A 22,867-nucleotide genomic window follows, 5' to 3' on the forward strand; every position below is an offset into this window, starting at 1 on the left:
CTTATAATAACTAATATTAAAAAAGCCTAATCAAACCAAATATTGTCAAGGATACAGAAGAACTTTAACCATCGTGCACTGCTGCTGATGGAATGTATAAGGATACAACATTTTGAAAAACCTAAAAAGTTTACATACACCTGCAATGTCCTAGGGGTTTATCCTAGAGAAATGCAATCTTATATCCATACTTGTGACTTACATATAAACGTTGTAGCGGCTTTATATGTAATAGCCCAAAAATGGAAACAACCAAAAGTCTATCAGTAGGGTAAACAGATTGTATATCCATACAGGCAATATACATAAACACACACACACACTAAATGCATCTCCAAATAATTATGCTGAGTGAAAGAAACTTTATAAAAAAGAGTACATACTCTATGATTCCATTCTTATAAAATTCTGGAAAAGGTAAACGAACCTATAGTGACAGAAAGCAAATCAGTGGTTGCCTTAAGACAGGATAGGGCAGGGGTGCCTGGGTGGCTTAGTCAGTTACACAGCAGACTTTGGCTCATGAGTTCAAGCCCTGCGTGGAGCTCTGTGCTGACAGCTTGGAGCTTGGAGCCTGCTCCAGATGAGAGCCCTCTCTCTCTGCCCCTTCCCCTGCTTGCACTCTCTCTCTCTCTCTCTCTCAAATATAAATATAAAATTTTATATTTTTAAAATTTTATAATTTTATAATTTTATAATTTTAAAAATTAAAAAAAATTTTATATTTTTAAATTTAAATTTAAATTTTAAAATTTTATATTTTTATAATTTTATAATTTTATAATTTTAGAAATTAAAAAAAAATTATAAAAAATTTTATAATTTTATAATTTTAAAAATTAAAAAAAAAAAGAATAGGGCAGTGGGAAAGGAAGGAATGGAGGGAGGGACTACAAAAGGGTCCAAGAGGAAACTTTTGGGGATGATGGATATGATAATGCTAAGTTAATATCTTGATTGTGGTGATGGTCTCACAGGTGTATACATAAAATGTATACAGTTTATTGTATGTCAATGATACCTCAGTGAGGCTGTTAAAAATGGATTTAACAAGACTAATAGCTTGGATTTTTTTTTCCAGCTTTATTAAAATACAATTGAGATATAATGCTTGGATATTAAAGAAATATTCTTTAAAAAAAAAAAGTCTTAAATAAGCTCTATGTCCAATGTGGGACTTAGACTCATGACCCCAGGATCAAGAGTCCCATGCTCTACTGGCTGAACCAGCTAGGTACCCCAAGAAATAGTCTTTTAAAGGATTTTGAAGTGATTGGAGAAAGGAATTTCTGAAAGTAAGGTAAGAAAATGCACTTTATAAAATAGATAGATATAAATGTTTATTGTTATTTATTCTTTATTGTAGAATTTATGATTTTTGTACTTTTTATTACCTTGCTAGCCCATCAAGAAAAAACTCAGTTGTGAACATTAATAATTATCTTTATAATAATTTCATCTTTGATATTTTCCTTTTAGTCATATCAAAATCACAGCTTTACACATTTAAACATTTTTGTTGTAGGGCTCCTGGGTAGCTCAGTCATTTGAGCAACCGACTCTTGATTTCAGCTCAGGTCATGTTCCCAGGGTCGTGGGATCAAGGCCTGCATTGGGCTCTGCACTGAACATGGAGCCTATTTAAGATTCTCTCTCTCTGGGCTCCTGGGTGGCTCAGTGGGTTGGGTGTCTGACTTTGGCTCAGGTCATGATCGTACGTGCGGCTCTCTGCTGTCAGCACAGAGCCCACTTCAGATCCTCTGTTCTCCTCTCTCTGTGCCCCTCCCCCACTCACACACACTGTCTCTCTTAGTCAAAAATAATTAAACATTAAAAAAAAGTTAAAAGAGGGGCGCCTGGGTGGCGCAGTCGGTTAAGCGTCCGACTTCAGCCAGGTCACGATCTCGCGGTCCGTGAGTTCGAGCCCCGCGTCAGGCTCTGGGCTGATGGCTCAGAGCCTGGAGCCTGCTTCCGATTCTGTGTCTCCCTCTCTCTCTGCCCCTCCCCCGTTCATGCTCTGTCTCTCTCTGTCCCAAAAATTAATAAACGTTGAAAAAAAAAATTAAAAAAAAAAAAGTTAAAAGAAAAGATTCTCTCTCTCCCTCTGCCCCCTTTCCCCTTGCTCACATGGTCTCTCTCTCTCTCTCTCTCTCTTTCTCTGTTGAAAAATATAATATATGAAGTACACTAAGGTAAAAATAAATGACTTTTTCTGGCATATATTTGGCTATAAATTCTTATGGACAATCTAATGTATTAGCTATCTAAAAAAATCTGCCTTAAAAATTCATTTAAAATTAGGAGCTGGGGTAAAGCACCATGTATTTGGCTTCTAATCAGAATTTTTATTGTAATAAGCCTATTATTTCTTCTTCAATGAAAATTTTTATTTATATCTTCTCTCTACAAACAAAATGTTAGCAAGCGTTGATTGGAAGCAAGAGAGGGATAGCAGGAGGGAACCTGAATAAACTCCTCTCCTGCTGACTTTACTATTCTCAAAAGGCAAATGAGGAAGTGTGGAATTTAGTTAGTGGATAGTTAATCGTTTTTTAAAAGCTTAGTTTCATTGTAAAAACATTGACAAGGGCTATTGACATTAATTTACTTGAATAGATGGAAACATAGTGAAACTTTTATTCCAGAATGTTATAAACAATAAATTTCATGAATATTTATTGCAAAATGTACCAAATTATAATTCTTTACAGTGCATTGTTCACCTATAATTTCACTGTCAGAAAGTCAGAGCACAGTCAGAGTCTGAAACGCCTAGTATAAATATTTACTAAATGAATTAGAATCAGGAAGGTTTCCCCACTATTCTGACTCCCTCTGGTCCCACCAGGGCGTTCCCTTCTATGCCACCGCCACCCATGGGGACGTGTAGAAGATTAAGGACTTCATTCTCCAATAGGGGAAGAAGCTTACTAGTACTCTGTTAAGAAAAAGAAAATGTTCATACAGTGCATTCAATTGTATCCTCAACAAAGTCTCATGGCAGAACTAGGTGTCTGGAGGAAGTGGCAAGGGGCCTTGGAGGAGATTAGGTATACATGCATCTATTTTAGTCTTTCATCTTTGTTTTGGCACTGATTTTATATTTCCATCCTTTCAGAACCCTAATATTTTATTCTTAAGAGACTTAGCTGAAGTCTTAATAACAGTAAAACTTGCATTGATTTCTGCTATAAAATTTTAATTTTCCCAGAGGTAATGAAGATAATGCCATTGGTGGGGAGCAAGAATTCCTGTCCCTATCAAGGATTCTTCTAGCTGAAGTAAGAATCAAATCGGCATGGCTTAGATTTAATAGCATATATATGGGGAATCCACACAGACATGGAAATTCCAAAGACAGTCAGGCAAAATGAGGTATATATGTCATCCTGAACTAAAGAGAAGAGGGGAGGGGGTGGGACTTCAGAGAAAAGAAATGCACTTCACAGGGCAATAAGAAGAGTAAATGTTTGGTGATTAGGTATTTGCCCTGCCATACAGAGGGGTCACTCAGGTAGAATTTATCTTTGCTAATAATCCTTTTTCTGGAAAAGACCCCTAATTTAGATCCTTCTATATAGTTAAGGACGGAGCAAAAGTTTCTCTTAAGGATATTAGGTTTCAATTGCTTTCAGCTCAGAACGATCTTCTTGCCAAAGTGCCCATCTTGGGGCAAGCCTGCCCTTGGCGCCTACTCTGTCAACTAGAAAATAAGGTAGGAAGTTCAGGAAAGAAAGAAAAGCACAATGAGGGGCGCCTGGGTGGTGCAGTCGGTTAGGCGTCCGACTTCAGCCAGGTCACGATCTCGCGGTCCGTGGGTTCGAGCCCCGCGTCGGGCTCTGGGCTGATGGCTCAGAGCCTGGAGCCTGCTTCCGATTCTGTGTCTCCCTCTCTCTCTGCGCCTCCCTAATTCATGCTCTCTCTCTGTCCCAAAAATAAATAAACGTTGAAAAAAAAAAAAAAAAAGAAAAGCACAATGAAAGAATGGGTAAGTTAGAGAATCACAAAGTTTTAGTGTTGGAAAATGCTGTAAAATAGTGGTTCCTAACAACTGGTCAGTGGGCCAATGCAAAAGAGTGAAAAAGTTTTCAACAACCTTTGGTTGATGAGAGAGAGATGGAAAGGAAAAAAAGGAGAGGAGTATGAGGAAGAGTCACATTATTTACAAGATTTCTTTTTGAGCTCATCAAAATTGGATTGTGGTGATTTTTGAGCAAATCTGTAAATACACTATCATTACATCGTATACCTAACATGGGTGAGTTTTATGGTGTTTATATTATAATTCAATAAAGATGTTTTTTAAAAGTTAAAGGAAGATCAATACATTCAAGAGTTTGCTGAGCACTGACAGGAACTAGAGAAATGCATTGTTTGGGTGTCTGGAGAGATGGATATTAAAGAGTTAATCTAGGGCCTTAGAGAAATATTAACTAAGAAATAGCCCCAGTTGCACTAGCTATTTCCTTTTCTGAAATGCTCTTCCCATACTTCTACCCACACCCACCGCCATATTCACAAAACTGGCTCCTCCTTATCATTCATATCTCTCATTTAGTAAATAAAATAAAATAAAATAAAATAAAATAGAAGGTGTTTTCATAAAAGTCCTCTCTGAATGCTTCATCTAGAACGCATTCATTCTATCACACACTATATTTTAATTCTTGCCTTACATTTTTAAGTATCTGATGTGTTTATGATTTAAAAAGGTATGTATTGGTTTTAAATCTGAAACCATAAATGCCATAAGTTACTGTGTATATAAATATGACTTTACTATTCTGTCTTCATTAAAAAACTTTATTATTCCTTTGTCTTTACTGACATGACTTGTTTTTTCAGGAAACACTTATCCAAAAACACAAAAGTTATAATTATTTTTAAGTAGCTTTACTGAGATGTAATTTACATACCATAAAAGTTGCTCATGATAGGTCTACAATGCAATGGCAGTTATTATACTTATAGACTTGTACAAAAATCAGTACAATCTAATTTTAGTATATTTTGATTCAGTTGATCACTGAAACAAAGAAAACTTGTGCCCATTAGAGGTCAATCCCCAACAACTCTTGATAGCTCTAGGCAATCACTAATCCCTTTCTGTCTCTATAGATTGGCCTATTCTGAACATTTCACATAAATGGAATCATAAAATATATGATCTTCTGTATCTTATTTTTTTCACTGAATATAATCCTTTTGGGACTCATCCATGTTATAGCATGTATCAACACTTCATTCCTTTTAATTCCTAAGTAGTATTATTTGTGTAGATACACTAAATTTTGTTTATCCATTCAACAGTTGATGTGTCTACTTTTTGGTGATTATAATACTGCTATGAACATTTGTGTACAAGTCTCTTTGTGAGCATTCATACTTCATTTTTTTTATGTTTATTTTTTTCTGAGACAGAGAGAGACAGAGCATGAGAGGGGGAGGGGCAGAGAGAGAGGGAGACCCAGAATCGGAAGCAGGCTCCAGGCTCCGAGCTGTCAGCACAGAGCCTGACGCGGGGCTCAAACTCACAAACTGTGAGATCATGACCTGAGCCGAAGTCGGTCACTCAACCGACTGAGCCACCCAGGCGCCCCCATACTTCATTTTTTTAACGTTTCTTTATTTATTTTGAGAGAAGGAGAGAGAGAAAGAGGGAGAGAGAGCAGGGGAAGGGCATAGAGAGAGAGGGAGAGAGACAATCCCAAGCAGACTCTGCAGTGTCAGCACAGAGCCCGATGTGGGACTCAAACTCACAAACTGTGACATCATTACCTGAGCCAAAACCAAGAGTTGGACCCTTAACCCAGAGCCACCTAGGTGCCCCCATACTTCATTTTTATTATGGAGATTCCCAGGAGTAATATTGTTGGGTCATATGATAACTCTGTTTAACCCTATAGGAAACTGCCAAACTGTTTTCTGAAGAGGCTGCACCATTTTGCATTCTCACAAGCAATGCATAAGGGTTCTTATTACCGAAACCGAAGTTCAGCAGCTTGTCCCTGAACAGCCAATACTCCAGAGACAAGTGTTGGTTGGAAAGGAAAGGTTGCTCCTTTTTTCAGGAGGCCAGCAACCTGGGGAGGTGACACACTAATGTCCAAAGACCGTCTCCAAAGTTCCAGATCAAGCAGGGAGGTTTTTTTTGGGGGGGGGGGGGAGGGGCACAGAGAAGTATGACGTTCCACAAGCAGGGGAAGTGGTGGTATAGCGGTTAATCATTCTCAGTATGGTCTCAAGCAGACTTGCTGGCACAAAGGAAGGCTATTTTTTAGCATGGTCAACCTTAATCTTCAAGGAACCTCTGCTTTCTTGTTTCCCAGAGTCAGTGTTCTGTTGAAATCTCAAAGAATTTATCAGTAGTCAAGCTATAAGCTAGAGGCCACAGGTCAGTGAGTTAGAGATATGTAATCTTTAGGCTGCCTGGGACACAGTTACAAATCCCGATTGTCATTCCTTCATTCCATTTCTATGGAATATGGGGAATATGGGTCTGTCTTCCATAGCTACTTCAAGCTGAATCAGAGTGTAGAAGGGATTTTGGAATGGAAGGTCTTGACATGGTGTAGGATGGAAGTCTTGGTCCCTTGTTTTAAGTGAGGGGGGCTGGATATCAGAAGCAGTTCTTTATCTACAACTTTGGACACCATTTTGCATAATCTAGTGACACATAACATTATTGTTTTTCCCCTAACTACATTCCAGTGAGTGTCAGTTATTTCTTCTAAAATAGATCTGATACTAGAGGGATCAAAAAAAAAAAAAAAAAAAAGGCTGGTAAACCAATCAACCCTTTTGAAGCAGCAGAGGGGTGTAATGTTGTAAGGTCTCCTTCAGCCAAATGGCCTGCTGTCTAATTTTGTCTATACTAGTTTCAACCTGCTTGTAGCTGTTATTTTAAGTACAGCAAGAAGAGTTGACTACTACACATATACCTCCTTCTTCTGCTAAAAATAGTCTAGAGCTATTCTGTTGTCTAATACCACTTTAGCCAAGGAGTCCAAAGATTTTTGCAGAATGGCAAGAGAGTTACTGTTTTGTTAGCAATAAGAATTAACATTTTAGACACATTTTCTAACACATGTTTATGAATTGCAACTCCCTACCAGAGAGCAGAGTATATCCAAAGAAATATTCATCTCCACCTGGTATTTCTCCAGGGAGATCCCCAGTAGCCCAGGTAAATAATTTGAAAGAGCTAGTCCAATGGGCCACTTTAGACTTATTGTGTACTAAGAAGGGAGTGATAAGAAATGCTAACAAGCACATGCCTCCCATTGTCCCACTGTTCAAACAATCATAAACCCATGAGGTCCTCTTATTATCCTCACAGCCAAAAACACATCCAGGGAGTGTGCAGACAGTACCTGCCCAAAGATTTATAGAGGTATTTTTAGGTATAATAGGTGTTAAATTTCTGAACCGGGAGTTTGTCTGAGGGAGCTGACTTCTTCCTTCTGACTTGGCAGACAGTTAATTTTTTCAAACCCCAAGAAACATTCTTTATATTGACATACTGTGTTACAAATGGGGGTCTGATAATCTCCATCTGAGGAGTTGAAGCATTTCTCAATAAAATAGCTTAGAGGTGGTGATTCTGCAAAGGCCATAATAGAACCTTTACAGTAAGTAGTTAATTTAGGGATTCCATTTGGCCAATAGAAAGTACATTTGTAAGCTCGTGGGTCTTTACTACTATTTTGAATATAATGTTTGATGAGAGATTGAGTAAGAAAGAAACATGGGACTTCTGAATAGGGGATTACTAGACGGACCTGATAAGTGACAGGGGAAACAGGTTTCTGTAAATCTGTTGTGCGAGGGGGTACATGAGTGAAATTATACACAAGAGTAACTCTAGGATTAGAATGACCGTACTGATGGAGGCTTTGGATGATGGATCCAACAATTGGTCACATTGGCAACAGTGGTTAGTGTTCCTTGTCTCTCCAGAGTCAGTGTTTTGTTGAAATCTCAAAGAATTTATAATCAAGCTATGAGCTGAAGGCCACAGGTCAGTGAGTTAGAAATATGTAGTCTTCAGGTTGCATGGGACACAGTTACACTCTGTTTTCTCCACATCTTTGCCAGGACTAGTTATTTTCTGTTTTGTTTGTTTGTTTGTTTGTTTGTTTTATCACTATTCTAGTGGCTATATTTCTTGTAATATCTTTTGTTGTTTTTGATTGGCACTTCCCTACTGTTTAATGACAGCATTCTCTCATGTGCTTAGTGATTTGTGAATTTTTCTTTGAGAACTGTTCTTTTAAATCTTTTGTCCATCTTTTAATTGGGTTATCTTCTTATTATTGAGCTGTAAGTTCTTACTATATTATGAATATAAGTTCCTTGTCAAATTATATGATTTGCAAATGTTTTCTTCAAGCCTATGGGTTTGTCTTTTACCTTTGTTAGTGGTATTCTTTGAAGTGCAAATGTTTTTAAAAATGGTGATGTTCAGGGGCCCCTGGGTGGCTCAGTCAGTTAAGCTCTGACTTAGGCTCAGGTCATGTTCTCACAGTTCATAACTTCGTAAATTCAGTAAATTTGAGCCCCGAGTGGGGCTCTGGGCTGATAGCTCAGAACCTGAAGCCTACTTCAGATTTTATCTCCCTCCCTCTCTCTCTGCCTCTCCCCTGCTCACCCTCTTTCTCTTTCTCTCAAAAATAAATAAACGTTAAAAATATTTTTTTAATGATGAAGTTCAGTTTATCAAATTTTTCTTTTATCACTTGTGCTTTGGTATTGAGTCTCGGAAATTATTACCTAATCCAGATAATTTTATAAATTTTCAATTTCCAATTATTCATTGCTAGTATATAAAAAATACAGCTCATTTTTGTGTATTGATTGTATATCCAAAAACCTGTTAAACTCATGTAAAACTGTAGTTGCTTATTTGTAAATTCTTTCAGAATTTGACATAGACAATCTTGTTGTCTGCAAATAAAGAATGCGATTTATTGATTGATTGATTGATTTTTAAAGCCCTTGTTCTTAATATTAGTTTTTGTGTTTTTAGTCACTTGCTGGTATGAATCTAACACCTGGCTGTAATTTACTTGTGATTGACTAAATCATACAATCTTACTGACTCATGGGTTTGTATACATTTTCCTTTGAGAGACACTCAGCATTCCTTGGCACCAGTTTCTTGTAGTGAATCAAGGAAACCCAAGGTTTCCTGGGTAACTGAACTCAATCATTAGGTGAATATTTAGATGGTAAACAACATAACAGGCCAGACAGCCATAAATCTAAACTCCCCTATCAAATCATCTCTATGATAGAAATGGATTTTTCCATCTTTGCTGAAATAATAATTAAGGTGCTTTCATAGGAACTAGCTTTTGTAACCAATTATTTACAGGAATACAATTTTAAAGAGCTCTAAGGAGCAGATAATGTACATTTGGAGATTGTCTCGCTGTCACAGATTTTACAAATGAGTTATACTACCTCTCTCCTTTGCCTTAAATCTATCTAAGCATCTCAATACTACAGATAGCCTTTCTTTGTGCCAGTGATGGCAAAATGTTACCATGCTATTTGACAACTCCTGGGAGTATGTTAGTAGAGAATATATCATCAAGTGGTCTTCAGCGAACATGTGGTATGGGATTTGCACTACAAAAGCATACTGGCCACTACCTGAAATGCGGCAGGGATTGCACCTTGGTAAAATAAGGCCAGACATCAATCAGGGCTCAATTTAGACATGAATGCCCCTCTTAGAAAAAGAAATCTTTAGATAACTTCATTAAATGGGCAGAAAACTTGAGCTTGATTTGAGATCCAAACTTTTTCTACTCAAGGGGAATTCTGGACTGCTTTCTTTTCTCCTCAGTTCTCTTGAATACATGTTTTACAAAAGGCCTAGAAAGTTGGGAGGATTTTACATGCTATGGGTTAGAGAATAGATGATATCTAAGGTCTTTTACCAAATCAACATCCACAATTTTGCAGATAAGAAAACAACTTTCCCATAAAAGCCAAACTATAATATTCACTGATTGTTTTAGGTTAATGTCAAGCTTTTTTATAGCTGCTCATATGTCTCATGGGGTGTGTGAATTAAAATGCTGTGATGGATAAAGAACAGCCTTTGTATGCAAATGAGCTGTGTTTAAATATCAGTGTTTACTGTGTCTGTAAACAGTTCTGTCTACTGTGACCTTCAGCAAATTACTTAATTGCATTAAGTTTCATTACCTATTTTATTAGTCAGGATTAGGTAAATCAACTTTTGAATAGTTTTAGCCCAGTGTTTGGAATGTGGAAAGTATTGAATAAATTTTAGTGTCCTTTTTCCTTTCCTATCATATATCCCCTTCATTAATCTCGTTTCTGAGAAATCTGATTGAGCATTATAATCACTGCCCACGTACTGAGGTTTAAATCTATTACCGTACAAACACCAGAAAAGAGGTGAACTGCTTCTTGAGATACCAGACTTGTAAACCCAAATTATTGAAAAAAGGAGGAGGGAGAGTTACATACCAAAAACATCATATTTGACTACCCACAAATTCTCACTATCCTTTTGAGCAACAGATAGAGTTTATTAAAACTAATGCATTCACTCTTTATATTAACAAGGATAAACTTTTCCCGTTAGCTGCTAAGGTGGAAAGTAGAGAGCAAGTCACTGAGGAATTTATCACAGGCTCTAAGGGAAGAGGTAAGGAGTATGGTGAAGATCCACTTGGGAGGCAAGTCTGGGTGATTCTAAGTGGACCGCCAGACTCAAGAAACTGGACGTGGAATGCTTCATGCTACTGAGAGAAGGAAGATTATGTTGGCTATATGTTGTGCCCATTTTGCCTAATTGTAATTACCTTTAAAATAGCCTCTCATTTAAAGTTTACAACATACCTGTGCAGTAGTTACTATGATTTACATTTTATAAACCAACAGTAATGCTCAGAGGATTGGGTCCTTCATATGCAGCTTGTAAGTAATGGTGCTGGTATTTAAATCCCAGCCTGTCTAGATGTAAAGGCCACTTAGTTATTGTGTGAGTTAGTGTTAGTTCTTACCACTATACCATTGGTCTCCTTGAAGAATTTTCCCTAAAGAACAGTCATAAAGTCTAAGCTAGGCTTTAAGCAAGTGTCTGCCTCCTAAATGGCAATTCTGTGCTCTGGACTTTTGAAATTTTCTTCCATCCCCATCAAAAAATGCAGGTGAGGACCAGGCTGATTATAACTGACTCACTTTATCAACTCACTTGAGAAGTCATTTCCCTCAACTATTCTGGGACGGATTAAAAAATCAAAGTACACAATATAAACTGAAAACAGTTTTGATTGCCAGCAATTGTATCCAAGAATTTTTAAGATTCAGTTCAAACATGTTGTTCATTACTTGATTTATTCTGGGTGGCATTACCAGTGCGTGGAGTTACTCTTAACTGGAAAAAGGCTCTGATTTCTATGTAAACACTTCAGGCCAAAGGATAGCAATTAAAAAAAAAGCAATCCAGACAACCATTTGAATCACCAACATGGAGAGGAGGAATGCTAACATAAACACATCATAACTTTGACCCATATAAAAAATCATGTCTCATAATGGCTGCAAGCAAACTTTGAGCCCTTCTTGCTGAAATCATGCAGTTACCCAGCGGGAATGGTATCATTCCAAATCACTGTTGTTAATAAACCTACTTATTATCCAAACAACCCTGAAACAAGAAACCTGAAATTGCTGTTTTGGGTGGTACTTCCTGCTGCCAGGAGGTGGTGTGTTTGACTTAAAAGACAGCAAACCACAGTTAGATTAAAAATTTAGATCAAAACATTTATGTGAGTGAGACATTGAGGGAAAGAATTCTGTTTGGTAGCAAACAGCCTACTTGTCCTAAAATGCATTCTGATTCAAGTTCAAAAATTGATGTAAAAAGACTGGCCAGGCAACCTAATATAAGGAGTATTTCACTAATTACATAGTGAAAACTCCACACAGAAATTTATTAGCACTGCTGACATATGTATATATGTCATATACTTATTGTCATATACTTATTTGGTACAGTGTTCTCATTATGACTTGCACACAAGAGGTGATCAATTAAATGAACTAATTTGTCTTGCAAATAAGTATATTCTAAAGTATTTGAAAATTACTGAGAATCATAGAAGAAAGCCTATGGAACAGACAAGCCTATGGAAAGCCTCTTACACAGAGGGTAAGAACAAAAACGTCCATTAAAAAAGAAAGTAGAAACAACAAATCTGAGGTAAATACAGAAGAGCAGGAATAGTTAAGATACAGAGTTAGTTGGGGAGATAATTATTTCTATTTCATACTTTCAAATGCTTGTCAGATGTTAGAGAAATAGAATTTTGGGAATAGTCTCATGATAGCCTTTATTCTTCAGAAGGACTAATTGTGACATATTTTAAACTGTGCTGGCTGATAGCCACTAGTCACATGTGACTAATGAACACTTGAAATATGGTTAGTACAGTTGAGATGTGATATAAGTATAAAATGTAGAGTTGACCCTTGAATATCGCGGGGGTTAAGGGCAGTGACCTCTCCCCTCCCCCCACCACAGTCAAAAGTCTATGTATAACTTTTTTTTCTTTTAAGTAGGCTTCATGCCCAGCACAGAACCCAACATAGGGCTTGAACTCGTGACCCTGAGATCAAGACCTGAGCTTCAATCAAGAGTCAGATGCTTCACTGACCAAGCCACCCAAGCACCCCAAAAATCCACATGTAACTTTTGATTCACCAAAACTTAACTACAAATAACCTCCTATTGACCAGAAGCCCTGCTGAGAACATAAACAGTCAATTAACACATTTTTTATATTATATGTACTATACACTATATTCTTACAATAAAGTAAACTAGAAAAAAGAAAATGTTAAGAAAATCTTCAGGAAGCGAAAAGACATTTAGAGTATTATACTGTATTTATTGAAAAAAAATCCACATACAAATGGACCTGCACAGTTCAAACCCATGTTGTTCAAAGGTCAAGTGTCTACCAATTTTGAAGACTTAGCACAAAAAAAGAAAGAAAAAAAGAAAGAAAATTATTAGTTTTCTAATTAAATAATACCAGTCTTCATTTTCCTGTGTGTGTCTTTGAGACTTCAATAGCCCTAACTTTGGAGGCACTGGTTTGGGGGCAAAGCAATATACAGCTTTGTGAAGATTCTTGATAACATAGATGTATCCTAACTTATATAATCACCTCCCTCTTGATGAACAGTTCTTTCCAATTAGGAGTGCATGTTTATTTCTATAGGAGAATCCCAAAGTTGAGAAAATTTGGTCAAAGAGTTACTTTTCAAAAGAGTTGTAGTAGTGCATGCAACCAGTAGATGGGAATGCATATTTTACCACCACATCTTCCAGGTGTTGGATGTTATGATTTGTTTTAACTTTTGCCAGTCCAAGAAAATTTTGGTTGGGTGGTAGTAAGGTTGAGTATTGTTTTGTTTATTGTCCTTTCTCATTTCCTCTTCAGTGAATTACTTGTTCACTTCTTTTGCCCATTGTGATTACTTTTTTGAAAAAAATCAAATTATAAAAATTGTTTAAATTAGAGTTGTTAACCTGTATCGTATATATTATAAATATTATCACAGTCTTTCATTTATCTCTTGAGGTTTTATGGTGAGTCTTGCCAACTAAATACGTTAAACTGTAACATAGTCATTTGTATTTGCAGGAGAGGAAAGATTTTTTTCTCAACCCTCTTATATTCAGAACTTGGAGTCCTGCAGATTAAACTGGCAAAGACAGACTAACAGGAGGAAAGGTATATACTTTTTCTTTTTGATTTTACATGCACAGGGGGTCCATAAGAAAAAAAAAAAGTAAAAACCCAAAGAAGTGGTTAGGCTTGAGAGCTTATATACTGTTTTAACAAAGGGCAGTAGGTTGTGAAATGACTAGACAAAGGAAGAGGAGTGTGGGCTTCTGGGAGTGGTAAATTGTAGGTAGGTAAATATATAAGGGGAACTAATGGTAGATAAAAGTTATTTAGTAAGTCTTTTAATGTAATTTATTTATTTTTAATTTTTTTAAAATGCTTATTTTTTTATTTTTTAAAAATTTATTTATTTTTGAGAGACAGAGAGAGACAGAACATGAGTTGGGGAGGGGCAGAGAGAGAAGGAGACACAGAATCCAAAGCAGGCTCCAGGCTCTGAACTGTCAGCACAGAGCCAGCACAGATCCTGATGCGGGGCTTGAATCCACCCACCGTGAAATCATGACTTGAGCTGAAGTCAGATGCCCAACCGACTGAGCCACCCAGGCACCCCATAAAAATGTTTACTTTTGAGAGAGAGACAGAATGCAAGTAGAGGAGGGGCAGAAAGAGAAGGAAACACAGAATCAAAAGCAAGATGCAGGCTCAGAGCCTGATGTAGGCTTGAACCCACAAATCATGAGATCATGATCTGAGCCAAAGTCGGCCACTTAACTGACTGACACACCCAGGCACCCCTAATGAGGCTTTTTAATGCGGACTCATCAATGCCATCTCCACCTCCACTGCTAAGGGATGTTCTTCTTTTGGTACAGGGAAGAGGGAAAATTTACAAAGGGAAATTTATGCCCTGCTTTTGTTAGATGACAGAAGGCAGAGAATTCTTCCCATGTCTGCTTCTCAGTTACCTTCAGTTCAAAATAATCTTTATGCCAAAGTGGCACATTTTGGCATGGCACATTCATCTTTTATTTTATGGCTTCTAAGTTTCCTTCTTTCTTTAGGAAATCTCTTTAACCTAAAGTAACAGTTTCTTCTAACTTTTCTCCCAACACATTTTTGTTATATTTTTTATATTTCAATCTATAATTCTTGTAGAATTTTTCTACTGAGGTTGAGATCTAACTTTTTATCTTCCAGATAGCCAGTTACTGCCATTTCTTGTTAATTTGTGAGTGAAGATATTCCTTGCCCACTAAACTGAAATGCCACCTTTATATTCATATTCTATGTATAGTTGAATTTTTCTGGATTCTCTATGTATTTATCTTTTTTATACTAATAATTTTTTTCCCTACTACTCCTTGATCAAAGTAACTTTGTGTTAGGTTTTACTACCTGGTAAGACACATTGACTACTCTCGGCCTCTGCTACTCTTCTTTTTCTAAACTATTCTTAAATATTCATCTTCCATTTGCAAATATTGAAATCACTTATGGTCTCCAACTTTTTACATATACTATACTTAAAAAAATTATTTCTAGGCATTTTATTGTTCTTGTCAGTCACGTTGCTTGTGATAAGAATCTTTCAAAGGAAGTTCTAGGAGCTCTTCTGCCACACTTTGTATTGGCTTTTATGTGTGAGCTGATGACTATTGGTCCCAGATGTGTTTTTGTCCTGTTTTCTGTGGCATATGGAGTGAATACGAGGAGGAAAGCAGGGAAGAGAGAAGGTTATATTAGCTGTGGTTCAAAATTTCTAAGGATTCCGTTCTTAGCTATTTCAGATTACTGAGCGGTTACCAGAAACTAAATAAGACTCTCTTGTGTGTTTTTTTTCTCTCCAGTTTTTGCAGCTTTTAGTAAGTGGAATACTCATATCAATGTATTTTACTTAATTTAAGAATTTTATTAGCTATCTGAATGCCCAGTTTGATGGCCAGATTTATTAGTTTAAATATATCCTGCAGTGAATATATTCTTTAAAATGTTTTTAAGTCTGAGGTTACTCAGACTCCTCGATTTAGTCAGTGAGTATTTATTGTAGATCTTCTGCGATAATGAAATGCTGTAGCAGTACTTGAATACTGATTTTATTCAAATTCACCTATAGTTATTCTGAAGTGGGGAGGGGAAGGAGTAACAGTTTAAAAAGTGCAAACAAGCCTGATATTCCACTTAATAGTCACCAGCCCTAGAAAATTTATACAATTAAGCCTAAAAAAATGTCAGTGACTTTAAGGGACCCTCCACTGCAGATGAGAAATTAGTATCATTGGTCTGACTGATGACAGGGCTGCTGGTGATATTTTGTCAACATCTTGACAAGAAATTAAAGAATTTATTGAGAGTCCAAGAAGAACTGAGTAAGGAAAACTCAGATGACAAACATTTAAATAAAACATTAAAACAAAACAAAACTTGCCTATATAGTTGTATTAAGAAATAATATTTTTATTGTATTTTATAATTGTCTTGGGAGCTTCCCCTCCCCCATTTGAGTATTTAACTTTTGCTTGTGAATAACTTGAGGATGTAATTCATGTGAGGAATAAAACTTAATGGTGGGAAGGTGCCAAGACATATGAAAGAAATAGGAAAATATATGACACAGTTTCTGCTTTCAAAGAACTTGAAGGAGCAATATATTTATTCAGTGGGGCCACTTTAGAAATGTGGTGGCATTAAATAATACAACAAATTATAAATGACAAAATGTGTGGTCAAACCATTACCATATAATTTGTTGAATAAATCTATGAATGAATGGACACAGACTATTCAAACATTTTACTTTTATACATTTATTAACTTGATTCTATATCTAGAATATATTAAATTTCTAATATATTCAATTTCTAACAATCTTCACTTAAAAAAAGAATTCAAATTACAAGAGTAAAACATGCTATTAGTTTAAAAATTCAACTGGTTATAAAGCAAAAGGTAAAAAGTCTCTTCACATCCTCATTCATCATCTGACTCACAGAGATAACTTTTTTGTTTACTATCCATCCAGAAACTTTGTGTGCCAGGCACGTTTACATACTTTAAAAGAAGGATACTATGTACATAGTCCTTTTACAGCTGATTTTTTTTTCATTATTTCATTTGAGTATCTACCGATCTACTTCATTATTTTTAGTGCCAGAACAATATCAGATCCTAAAGTATCATAGCTTATTTAATCATTCCCTTACTGATAGACATTTAGGTTATTTCCTATTTCCCACTATTAAAAACAGTACACCAGTTAATAGGTTTACGCTCCCTTCTGTCAGATTATCTGTAAAATAAATTTGTAGAACTCTAATCTTTCAAATTGTAGTTTTGACAGAGGCTGAGGGTGTTCTGTCATGGATAGATTGGTTTGAAATGATCTGTTTACGTAAATCAATAATATTAGGTGTGAGGATGATCTGGTGGCAACGCCAAAATCAGAGTTTAGTTCCCTTTTTTTTGAGGAGGATTGGGGCTAAGATATGTTCGGTCTTTCTTTTCCTTATAGCTCCTACATATATCCCTTCAGAAGCGGTCCTTGGTAAACACTATTGTCCCAAGAATTTCACAGGACAACTGCGTAATAATCATGTAAAATAGTCTCGTTATAGGCGAAGAAAAAAGATTTGTCGCCTTCTAACATGTATCCTCAAGTATTTTATTTGGAACCAGCAACTAGTCCGATCACTAATTTTTAATTTGTGGCTCGAGTAAGTGTGATTGGTGCACTTGGCTTTTTGTCTTCCTTAAACAGGGGAGGGAAAGTGGTTAAATGTCCTACTGTGCCGGGATTGAGGAGGGCCAGGGAAAGCAGGTTTGTGTAGGGTTTGTTTTTTCCTCTGGGCTGCAGCTGTTGCTTACGGGAGGGCGATGGGAGGGGTAAAAACGTCAGGGCTCCATTAGTGCTTTTATTCTCTCCAGTCCTTGAAGGACGCGTCTCTGTCCATTTTAGAAACAAGAGCATCCCCGCAAGAATCACCGGGCAGGAACACCAACGCTGCGTCCGGACTTTTCTGTGAACATATGTAAGGAGTCAGACAAAAGACTCTGAAGCGAAGGTAGCACACCAGACCCAACATGCCACCAGAAAAGAGCCGGGGTCTCCTCGTCCCTCCCCGCAACGTCCCACGTTGCCGTGGGCCCCGCCCCTTGTGGGGGTGGAGCTTAACTCTATTTCCGGCTTGCAGGCGGAAGTGGACGAATTTGAATCCTGTGGGCCGTTGGATGGGGCTGCTCGAGGTCAGCTTTGCGGCTCTGCGAAAGAAGGGAAAACTGATACGACCGCTCTGGAACTTCTGCTCAGCGTGCCTTGGTGAGTGAATGGGGAAAGGGAAGAAACTGAGTATTCCAGGGAGAGAATTCGGACCGTCGGATGGGACAGGGGTCGAGAGGCGGGACAGTGTAGCGGAAATCGGAGGGCCTTGGGGAGTGTCGGGTGGTAGGGCCGGGCGTGGAGACTGGGAAGTCGAGGTGCCGGGAAGCGTCTCGCGGGCCAGCGCTCACAAGCCAACTCTAAGTATTGAGGATTCGGAGGCCCCCCCCGTCCCTGAGATTAAGCCTTGTTCAATCTCTGACTTTCTGGTAAATACAGTTTAGTATTTACGCCAATTGGACTCGAATGCTGAAGCTGTAACAGTAGTTAAATCTAATTGCGAAAGCGTTACCACAGGTAAAAGAATCTTCCTTTATTAAAGATGGAAGGTTAGGGGCAGGTTTAGAATGAGATGCTCTACGTGGCTCTGCGTTTCTCCTAAGAGGGATATTCGGAGTAGTCTTTATGACTTTGGACTGCAGGGAAGTGACAGCCTTTGAAATGCCCGGTGGGGATTTAAACTGAAATCTGAGTATCCTTTGTATTTAAAACCCGGATATTTTTCTTTCACGAGTGACATTTTTCGTGAACCGCAAAAATTCGAGACTCTTGCTGATTTAAACTGACGACGGTAACAGTGATAATTTACAAAGGTCTTAGTTTGCTAACAATAGTGTTAAGGTTTAGTTAGCTCCCCAGAACTACCTTTTCACCTCCTTCATTCATTGGCCAACTGGGTTATTGTGGAGTCATAATGGAAACGCTCTACTAATGTTTCCAGCATTGGGCTTTCTTTGTTTGGTTTTGTTTTGTTTTTGCTGTTTTATTATTAGTGATGAACTACCTCAGATATCAAACTATTTAACCCCATAGCAAAGCCATGCCTTCTGGAATAGTTTGAATGTGTACCCTACGTCTAAAATATAAATGAGTTTAAATATAGAGAAATGTTATGTTATTGAAGACTGTCACACTAATTTTGTGTTGCTTTATAGGAACTGATATTTTGTGTTTCTTTTAAACATAAAAGTGATATTTTGTGTTTCTTTTATGGTATCATACCATAAAAATGTATAAATATCTTTTTTAAAGTATTCTTTCATCTATTACTGGCTAATCCTACTTTCCCATCCTACTAGTGAACTTTTGTTTCACTGTTAACCAGGTAAAATAGATTCAAATGTTGAGTAGTTACGATTGTTGACATTTAAACATTTGGGTGAGACTTCAGCAAAGACTTGAGCTTTACTTTTAAGAATTGCAGACAGGGGCGCCTGGGTGGCGCAGTCGGTTAAGCGTCCGACTTCAGCCAGGTCACGATCTCGCGGTCCGTGAGTTCGAGCCCCGCGTCAGGCTCTGGTCTGATGGCTCAGAGCCTGGAGCCTGTTTCCGATTCTGTGTCTCCCTCTCTCTCTGCCCCTCCCCCGTTCATGCTCTGTCTCTCTCTGTCCCAAAAATAAATAAACGTTGGAAAAAAAAAATTAAAAAAAAAAAAAAAGAAAAAAAAAAAAAAACAAAGAGGGGAGAGACAGAGAGGGGGAGACACAGAATTGGAAGTAGCTCCAGGCTCGGAGCTGTCAGCACAGAGCGCGACTTGCAAGGCTCAAACCCTGAATTGTGAGATCTTGACTTGAGCTGGAGTCAGAGGCTTAACTGACTGAGCCACCCAGGTGCCCCATCTCTACATTTTAATCTGTTACTTGTCCTTACCTGGACTTTTTTTTTTTTTTTTTTTTTTACTGAGTTTTTGCTCTCTCTGCCTAAACCATTGTGAATTTCAAATTTTATTGTGTACACATTACCTTGAAGGGCTTACATTCTGATTCCGACACTTCAAATCTCATAGATTGGTGATCCAGTAAGTCTGGAGGATGGTGTTGAGGAATCTGTAAATTTAATTGGAAGGTTAGAACATTTGACAAGGGTTTTAAGAGTACTGACTTGATCTCTTCTAGCGAGGCATTATACTGGTTAAGGGCATGGAACTGGAGTCAGATTGCCTCAGTTTGAATTCCATCTGTACCATTTTGTAGTTGTATGACCCAAACAAGCTGTATTACCTCTCTGTGCTTCAAATCCCTGAACTGTATAATGGGGATAATAACAATACCTTCCTTGTAGGATTATTGTGAGAGTCAAATGACTCAACACATACAAAAATCTTAGAATAGTGTGTGGCACATAGTAAATGATATATGTATCTCCTCTTGAATTACTAAGCATGTACAGACCACATTACACACATTATCTCAATCTTCACAGATAACACTGCAGTATGTACTATTTTCAGAGTCCAGAGTGCTAACCATTACACGATGGAACCCCACAGTATGTACTATTTTCAGATAAAACTAGAGGCTGAGAGGAGTTCAGTTCTCACACAACTACCAAAATATTTGACCAGGTTCAGAATCTAGATTTGATTAGATTATGCCTCTTTAAAAATATTATCATTATTATTACTTTAAATTTTTTAATGTTTTATTTATTTTTGAGAGAGAGAGAGAGAGAGAGACAGAGTGTGAGCAGGGGAGGGGCAGAGGAAGAGAGGCTGACATAGAATCTGAAGCAGACTCCAGTTTCTGAGCTGTCAGCACAGATCCCGGTGTAGTGTTCAAACCCAAGGACCATGAGATCATGAGATCCTGACCTGAGCCGAAGTCGGACACTTAACCGACTGAGCCATCCAGGTGCTCCATTATTATTATTATTATTATTATTATTATTATTATTATAAATAATGCTTCCTGCCTTTCTCTGCAGTCTATCCTTCCAAATATTGCTTCTTAAAAATCTCTGATTATGCTTTGTCTACCAAATATAATTCTCAGCTCTTTCTTTCTTTCTTTCTTTTTTCTTTCTTTCTTGCTTTCTTTCTTTTTCTTTCTTTCTTTCTTTCTTTCTTTCTTTCTTTCTTTCTTTCCTTTCTTTCCTTTCTTTCTTTCTTTCTTTCTTTCCTCTTTCCAAAGCCCTTGTCAGTCTGGTTCCAATCTCTGTTTACAAGCATCAACTTCGTAATATTCTACCACTCTTTTCCAACCTGTGATGTTCTAGTCATACTACTACCATTGCCCAGATCTGTTCTTTATTGTTTTTATGTGTACTTAACATGAACTTTATGTTCCTCTAAGATTTTACCCAATGGGTTTCAAATAATTTGGTGGACTTCCCCAGGCAGAGTGCTTCTTCCTCAGTGCAATTTAGTTGTAAACATAGCACTAGACTGAGAGATCTTACCCTCTTTGTCTTTATATCTGCAGTTTCTTGGTTCGGAACAGTGAGTGTCCTTGTACTCTGAAACTGTGTTATGTTCAATGAGTGCTTATTATTTTAACAATTTAATACATTGTGTCACGTCATTGCTGAAGAAGTTTTTAAATGTTTTCTGAGGTGATAGTATGTAATTCTGGGTAGTTTAGTAGAGATTTTAGTGATACCATATGGTTTGTATATTTCACAAGTATGGAAAAGTAAGTATAGAAATTGTAGGCTCAGAAGACATTTCAAGTGGGAAAAAATTAAAAGCAGTATTTGCTAACATTCATGGAACTCCACATGCTTTGTATATATTTTCTCACTTAATCCTTCTAGTCATTTTATTATTTTCCCCCAGGCATCAAAAGATTTAGTTACTTAAAAAAAAACTTTTTGCATTTAACTTCCTCCGGGTGGAATTTTTTTATTAGTATAAGAATAATATATGTTAAGTGTAATTAGATAATTATAATAGAGATGTAGTACCACTTGTACATACATGAATATTCATTTCTACATTAATTCAATTCTAAATTAAGAAAATATTGGGGAGTTAAAAAACAGCAAAATTTGCCTTTCCTTTTGAGTGTGAATAGCTGTTATTTGACCTCTTTGCCCATTACCTTTTCTTTTAAAAACTGCCCCATAATATAAGGACGTTATTCTAAAGACCATTGGGTAGGGTTTGGTGTAAGAAGGTTATTAGACTCCCATTCTACAACACCTTCTCCAGCCAAAGTAGTACCATGTATTTGAATCAGAGCTGAATATCCGATGCAGGCTAGACCATTCATATTTCTTCTTGAATTTTGTTTTTTTTAAAAAAATTTTTTTTTTCAACGTTTTATTATTTATTTTTGGGACAGAGAGAGACAGAGCATGAACGGGGGAGGGGCAGAGAGAGAGGGAGACACAGAATCGGAAACAGGCTCCAGGCTCTGAGCCATCAGCCCAGAGCCCGACGCGGGGCTCGAACTCATGGACCGCGAGATCGTGACCTGGCTGAAGTCGGACGCTTAACCGACTGCGCCACCCAGGCGCCCCTCTTCTTGAATTTTGGAGTTGGGATGGCAAAAACTATTAGAGCCAAGCCAAAAAGGTCTTTATATTGCTGAGATCACAGTGGAATCGTGACTATGAAAAATGTTGCATATGGAACCAATGAACAGTGGGGGAGAGGAACCTGTCTTCCAGAGACTAGTTGTAAAAGTCAGTATAAACGTATAACTTTATTCCTTTTCCTTTTTTTGTTAAGACTGTATTTTTTTAGAGCAGCTGTAGGTTCATAGTAAAACTGAGGGAAAGATAATATTGATTTCCTGTGTATCCCTTCTCTCCCACCCCATGCATAGCCTTTCCCATTATCTACATATCCCACTACAATGGTACATTTGTGAAAATTGTTGAACTACACTGACACATGATAAGCACTCAAAATTCATAGTTGAAGTTACAGTTCATTCTTGATTTTGTGCATTGTTTGGATTTGGGCAAATGTATAATGACAAGTATCCATCATTATGGTATCATATAGAGTATTTTCACTGTTCTAAAGATATGCTCCTCTGCGTTTTCCCAACCACTGATCTTTTTACTGTCTTCAGAGTTCTGCCTT

The 22,867-nt window shown here is 37.3% G+C and overlaps 1 protein-coding gene across 3 annotated transcripts in view; it reads left to right on the forward strand.

The window, feature by feature from the left end:
- The first annotated feature begins 17,894 nt into the window (after positions 1 to 17,894).
- The window catches only part of G2E3 (G2/M-phase specific E3 ubiquitin protein ligase), a 68,459-nt gene continuing 63,486 nt past the window's right edge, over positions 17,895 to 22,867 (forward strand). For 2 of the 3 annotated variants that reach the window (XM_047075560.1, XM_047075562.1), the window contains exon 1: positions 17,895 to 17,997. The gene's annotated coding sequence lies outside the window, so the exon portion shown is untranslated. Of the gene's footprint in view, positions 18,267 to 22,867 lie in introns of all 3 variants that reach the window. The other variant, XM_047075561.1, reaches the window with a different exon arrangement.

This window comes from Lynx rufus, unplaced genomic scaffold, assembly GCF_022079265.1.
Source record: "Lynx rufus isolate CCGP_SWC_20201006 ecotype Redwood Valley unplaced genomic scaffold, mLynRuf1.p SCAF_13, whole genome shotgun sequence".
NCBI classification, from domain to species: Eukaryota; Metazoa; Chordata; class Mammalia; order Carnivora; family Felidae; genus Lynx; species Lynx rufus.